Genomic DNA, 6,261 nt, shown 5'->3' on the forward strand with positions numbered 1-6,261 from the left:
TGAGGGGATTTCTTCTCTGTGCTGCTGTTCTGCCTCAGAGGCCACTGTCTTACTCATCCCTTCCATCCAGCCTCCCCACTTCAGAAACAAACAGAAACCAACTGAGGCCTGGGAATTAGTCAGTGCACAGTGTGTCAGGGCAAATTCTACAGACCTGAAGAGCAGCCTTTGATTTCTCACCTTAGGAGACACTAGGACAGGCACAGAGAGGGCCCTGACAATTGCTCAATGCTTTCCTCCAGGGTGTCTGTCTTTTAATATCATAGTTCACATGATGCCTTCCAGAAACTACTCTGAAATCTGCATGTCACCAGAGAGTCCTTAGTAACTCAGGAGCTGCTCCAGTTATTGAATGACCGCCTGCCCTCCCCTGACCTGCTGTGTGACCTGCAGCAGCTGCTTAACCTCCTGAGTGTCCCGGGCTTCTCAGCTGTGAAAGGGATGATGGAATCCCTGTCACAAGGATGGGTGGGAAATAACTCATGGGAAGAACATAAGACCCAGCCACCATATTGGTAAGTGACACTAGTTCCCTCATCCCTGTGTGCAGTTCTTCCTGTCCATGGAGGGCTTTCCTGTTCATGCCACCTCAGGATCAAAAGGCGAAGTGCCCTGAGTCCTGTGCCCCTGACTCCCCCTCCCTGGCCGGCTCGGGCCAATCAAGAGCCCTTAATGTTTTCTGAACACTCCCCCAATAGAGCCCCATCCTGAACCTGAAGGGGACAAGCAGGTTCCCTGAGTGGGGCAGCATCCTGAAGCCTCCCATGTTCCCAATTTCCCAATGCACCTGGTGGGGAGGAGAGAGGAATCTTTGCCTCCTGCAGGGGAGCCAGCTCTTTAAGGCAGACAGGAAAAAGGCCCCATCCTGGACATGACTGAGACTCCATCGTGGGTCCTACTTGCCTGCTGGCTTCGCCAGGTAGAAGCCCACAAGGACAATCCAGGTGGAGCCCAGTCCCTGTAACTGTCACCTCCCCCTCCTTTAGACCGGGGACTGGGCCCCTGCCCTGGGCCAGGACAGCTGTGTCCCCACCGAGCTCTTCTGACCACCCCTCCCCTTCCCTCTCATCTGGGCCGGGCCCCCTCTCTGCCCCGCCCACAATGGACAGTGGTCTCGGACACTCCCGCCCCGATGGGTTGGCCCTGGAGAAGCCGCAGGCCCTTGCATCCACAGAGGACTCTGCAGTGGCCTTCTCAGCCACCTCTCGGCTCTCGGGGTCCTGTGGCTCCGTCCTCTGCCTGTGCAACGCTTCCCTCCCAGCTCGGGCTGTCTTCTGGTCTCTCTGTGCCCTCTGCCCTGCAGTGGCATCCAGCTGTCACCTAGGGCCGAGGGAGGGGGTGTGCTGTGACAGGATCCCCAGTTCTGGGCCAGAAGACTGAAGCTGAGACCACTGCTGCCCAGAGCTCTGCGAGAACTTGAAAAACACCAAATAGACAGCGTTGACCGTCAGTTTGGGAAATCTGTGAAATGGAGGTGGCAGTGATGCGGCAGCGAACGTGGAAGGACCTTTCGGGACCCGGGCTCCGTGCGCTGACTGCGCGGTCACACAGAGTGGGTGTGCCTGTGTCCCGGGGCAGGGAGGGAAGGAGCCCAGCGGCCTGCCCTGGGGTGAGCGCCCCCAGCCCCCTCATCTTTAAAGCCAAGGTGGTCACCGGGGATTTAGCTCAGCGGTTCGGTGGCCTGCCTTACAAGTGCAAGGACCCGAGTTCAGTCCCCGGTGGCTGTCTTACCCAGGCTCCTGTGATTGTAACTCTGCACTTCCTGGGAGTAGGATCTATGCTTGGTTACTTTTTTCCTCGCTGAGACAAAATACCAGCAACCTAAAGTTAGAGGAAAGGTTTATTTCAGCTCACAGTTGGTAAAGGTTCATAATCGGCAGCTTCTAAGGCAAGGCTGCAAGAGAGGGGCATGGCAGAGGAGAGACGTCCATGGCAAACAGGGCGGGCAGAAGGCAGCCAGCAGTGAAACAGCAAGCAGCACGCAAAGGCAGCAGCCTTCTTTCTGTCTGGGCGGAGTCGCACACGAAAAGCAGAAAATCGTGTGGTAACAGTGCCACCTGGCAGGGAAATGCCAACAGAGCCATTTGGAGCCGTCACGCCCAGGGTGCAGCAGCCTTAATCCCAGCATTGCACACCCTAGTCCAGCCGCCTCCGAAAAAGCCCCACAACTGCATGAGGTCTGGGGGGACATCCAGACACAGGCCATAACGTGCTGTGTGTATCTTTACTTTCTCAGTGCCAGACCCAGCCACGGGCACATTTGTAGATACCCAAAACGTGGGCGAGAAAGCACCCAGGGCTGTGGCAGACAGCAGAGCTCGTTCCCTGACCCCTGTCACCGTGAGCAGTTCCATCACGTGCAACTGTTTCCTGAAGATCACAAGTGCCCACCTCAAGCTGGCTGAAGCAGGAAAGTGAGGGCACCGGCCTTTGGGGTCCTCTCCAGTTGAATGGCGAACGGCCCCAAAACTTCCTGGCTGAAGGTAATCACCACTTCCAGATTCGCTCGCAGCTTGGCAACTAGACAGGGTTGGTGGAGCTCAGCTCCCCTCCGCGCTCTGCACCTTCAGGGAGGGCGGGAGCGGCTCAGGGCTGCTCAGCCGCGGTTCTCCTCTGAGGCCGGCGCAGCCTTCTCAGAGCGTGGTCGTCTCGAGGTAGGTGGGCCCGCGGAAGTGCAAAAGTGCGAGTGCTCCACCTTTAGGCGTCGTCCTGGAGCTAGAGCGCGACGCGCCAAGACCTCTTGGTCAAAGCAGATCGGGGGCTGCTGGCTTGGAGCGCCCCCTCGTGGCCAAATTGTTTATCTAGGTTTAAAGCCCGCTCGTTCAAAACAAGTTAACATCTTGCCGGTTCCATCTTTCATTCCATTCGCTGGCCCAAGATTCACCCCTGCCCCAGGTTTTGAAGCTGCCACTCTGCCTGTTGGGGAGGCCTGTGATCTACAGCAGACCCTCAACCTGCTGCTGTGCCTGTTACCACCGTCTCTCCAGGTCCTGAATCCTGACCTCTAGCTCACATCTTGACCTTTGGTTCATAAACTTTGACCTCTCAAAACCCTAACCAGGGGCAGTCCCAACTCCAGGCAAGGAAAACAGAGTAGCAGTGCCAAGGACAAGTGGCCACATCGGGCGACAGGCAAAAGATTCAGTGTCACTTCCTACAGACACATGCTCTCTGCCCCGCCCCCAATCCTAGGCAGCGCCCAGCTGGCACTGGGCCGGGCAGCAAGAGCTGTACTTATTTATTTTTGACACCAGGTGTTGAACTCAGGACCTTGTGCTTGCCAGGCAGGCGCAGAGCCACTGAGCTACAACCCCGGCCTGCGAGCACAGTATCTAAATCTCCAGATTCCGGAGTGAATGCTCCACTCTAGCCATTTTCCAAACCTCTGTATGTGTGACTTTCCCTGGAAGCGAGGAGTGAAGCTCTTGGTCCCCACACCCAGTCGACTGACGCCTATTTAGAGTATTAATCGCTCAATGCCCAAATCCTCCACATACCTTTATCAAGAATTCTGTTAGGCCAATTTACCAAAAGTCCTCTTACCCTTCAGCTGTGTGCTTAGAGTTCCCCATCCACTGACCTGCTGCACTGCTTGTTAGTGGTAGAGTCTCAGTTATACCCATTTGTGTTGAATTCGGAATCAAGCTCAGTTTTATTAACTCTTGCCCCTGTTGCAATGGTACTGAATGAAGTCTGTCTTTACTGCCTTAAAAAGACCCAGAGCATCCATCACGGCTGTGCATGGGGAAGTACGTGGATGCAGTCAGTTCTTTGTCTGAAGGCCGGCCTTCATGAGAACAGGTGTTCTCTGTGCTGACTGGAGGGTCCAGCCCTGCCTGACTGCCTGTATTTCTAATGAACTCGGCTGTCTACAATACTGGTGGCCCAGGTGGGCAAGAAAACCAATGTCAGTTTTGGTTTTTTGAGACAGGGTCTTGCTAGGTAGCCCAGACTGCCCTTAAACTCTTGGCAATTCTCCTGCCTCAGCCTTCCGAGTGCTGGGGTGAGAGGCATGCACCAACAAGCCTGGCTCTGAACGCCAGTGTCTTGCAACTGCTTCCCTCTGGGCCCTCAGCATGGAAAGTGTGCCTGGAGAGGGTGTGGGTACGCATACCAGCAAGGGCCTGGGCACACAGACGAGGGGGCCCCATGTGGCGCCCTTCCCAGCCCTCTTGCCTGTGCTTCCAGGACCCCCTTCTATCTTCTGCTCTGCTGTGCAGAGCTTCCTGAATGCTTCTCTTGCAGGCTAAGGAAATTTTACTAGAATCGGTCCTGGAGGGCTCTAGCGGGAGACCCAACTCGTGGGCTCTCTCACTTCCACTCTAAGTGCACCCACGGCAGGCTCTGTCCCTTCCACAGGCTTGTGAGGCATATCTTGAGAGCCCCTAGGATTGAGCACTTGGAGCAGACGGACCTGAGGCACCTGAGAACTTGGGCCAGCTTTGAGCAACCACCTGGCTGGACTGGATTGGTCTCTGCAGAGCTCTTACTCTTGGCTGTGGACCTACAGGTCATCTCCAGGGCTCAGGGAGCAGGCAGGAGCCAGCACGACGACAGGCACCTCTCTGGGGAGCGTCTGTTGTTTTGGTAATGGATTTTTTTTTACCCAAGTACCAGTAATGGAACTCAGGACCTTGCACTTGCCAGGCAGACACAGCCCCACTGAGCTACATCCCCAGCCCTGCATTTATTGTTTTGGAAAACAGCAAGAAGTAAAGATGAGCTGGGCATGGTGGTGCATGCTTGTAATCCCAGTACTCTGGGAGGCTGAGGCAGGAGGATCTCAAATTTGAGTCCTGCACCTCTGTGAGAACTCGTCTCAAAATAAAAGTAAAAAGGGCTGGGATGTAGCTCAGTGTGAAGCCCGAGTTCAATTTCCAGTGCCACCATTTTTTTTAATGATGATACAATGAGATGATAGAATCTGTAATATGATTTCCAACTTTCCAAGGATTTCTACTGTTTCCCCGAGACAAAGGGCTGCTATTTAAGTCAGTGGTTCTGCTACCTGCCTCACAAGCACAAGGTCCCAAGTTCGATACCTGGTACAAAAAAAAAAAAAAAAAAAAAATCCTTGAGAGAAAATAGCATGTTTGTTTTGGGCACCTGTTGGCAGAGGCCTTGCACAGTTATACTCCCCCACAAGGCAGGACGGCTTATGCTCAGGAGATGTCTTTGTTAGGAGAGGAGAAAGCAAAGATATGAGTGCAACAGGGCAGGTTGACTTCAGAACAAACCGGAGGGGGACAGACATCCTGTACAGCCACTCTCACAGGCTGTCAGGTCTCTGATAGGGTCATGAGGGGGAAGAAAAGGGGGAGGCTGGGAAAAGAACAGCCTTTCAGGGAGACAGTACAGGGAAAAGGAGTTTCAGCTATCTGCCAGGGACCAGGCTGGAGAACACTCAGGGACTAGTGGTTGGCTGTCAGGAGCAGGACTGCGGAACAATGGGAGTTAGGGGGTGTAGTTATGGGGAGGCTGAGGCAGGAGGATTGCCAAGAGTTTGAGGCCAGCCTGGACTACATGGGGAGAACTTCTCTAAAAAAAAAAAGAAGAAGAAGAAAGAAAGAAAGAGGAAAGCAGTAAGGAAGGTAGAGTGTACCAACCCTTCACAAGGCCTCTCTGGCCTTCTCAGATGCCAAGGAATCATCCAGCCCCCTAATGCTTGCTCTGCCCTCTGTACAGTGGCTGGTTGGTTCGGCTTGTTTGGTGCTTACCTCAGTGACTTCTGGTGTAAGCACTGAAGGTGTGGCTTGGAGAGTCAGGTATTTCATACTTTAAGAAAATCCAGTATAAAAAGAAAGAAAGAAAGAAAATTCAGTACACAAATGTCAACCATTATCAAAGCAATTTAGGGAGTGACTGTTTGCATCACAAATGAACCTTGTGAAACAGTCCACTTAAGGCTTTTTAAGTACATTTACAAAAAAATTAAAAATAAGTGCATTTACATATATTTATTAATCTAATGTTCAAGCGAATAGCCAATGAAAACCCTCCCCACTGCTCCCTAGCCATGGTACACCTCTCATCGCCCCAGCCACCGCCCTGACCAGACTCTTGTTTCCATGCCCAAATTTCTCATAAGCAAACACATCCTTCTCTAGTCTTTTTCAAAAATAGTACGCTCACCAGGCACAGTGGTGTACACCTGTGATCCCAGCACTCAGGAAGCCAAGGCAGGAGAATCTCCTCGAGTTCTAGGCCAGCCAGGGCTACATAGTGAGTTCGAGGCCCTGCCTCAAAAAAAAAAAAAAAAAA

The 6,261-nt window shown here is 53.2% G+C and overlaps 1 long non-coding RNA gene across 2 annotated transcripts in view; it reads right to left on the minus strand.

Annotated features, from left to right (window-relative positions):
- Positions 1 to 1,837: 1,837 nt before the first annotated feature.
- Positions 1,838 to 6,261, minus strand: part of LOC104872590 — a 5,840-nt gene continuing 1,416 nt past the window's right edge. The window contains exons 1-3 of one of the 2 annotated variants that reach the window (XR_783218.2): positions 6,133 to 6,146; positions 5,718 to 5,775; positions 1,838 to 2,057 (exon numbers count right to left, since the gene is read on the minus strand). This is a non-coding gene — a long non-coding RNA (uncharacterized LOC104872590). Of the gene's footprint in view, positions 2,058 to 5,717; positions 5,776 to 6,132; positions 6,147 to 6,261 lie in introns of those variants that run through there. The other variant, XR_783219.2, reaches the window with a different exon arrangement.

Source organism: Fukomys damarensis, unplaced genomic scaffold (assembly GCF_012274545.1).
Source record: "Fukomys damarensis isolate Sample0158 unplaced genomic scaffold, DMR_v1.0_HiC HiC_scaffold_20, whole genome shotgun sequence".
NCBI lineage: Eukaryota > Metazoa > Chordata > Mammalia > Rodentia > Bathyergidae > Fukomys > Fukomys damarensis.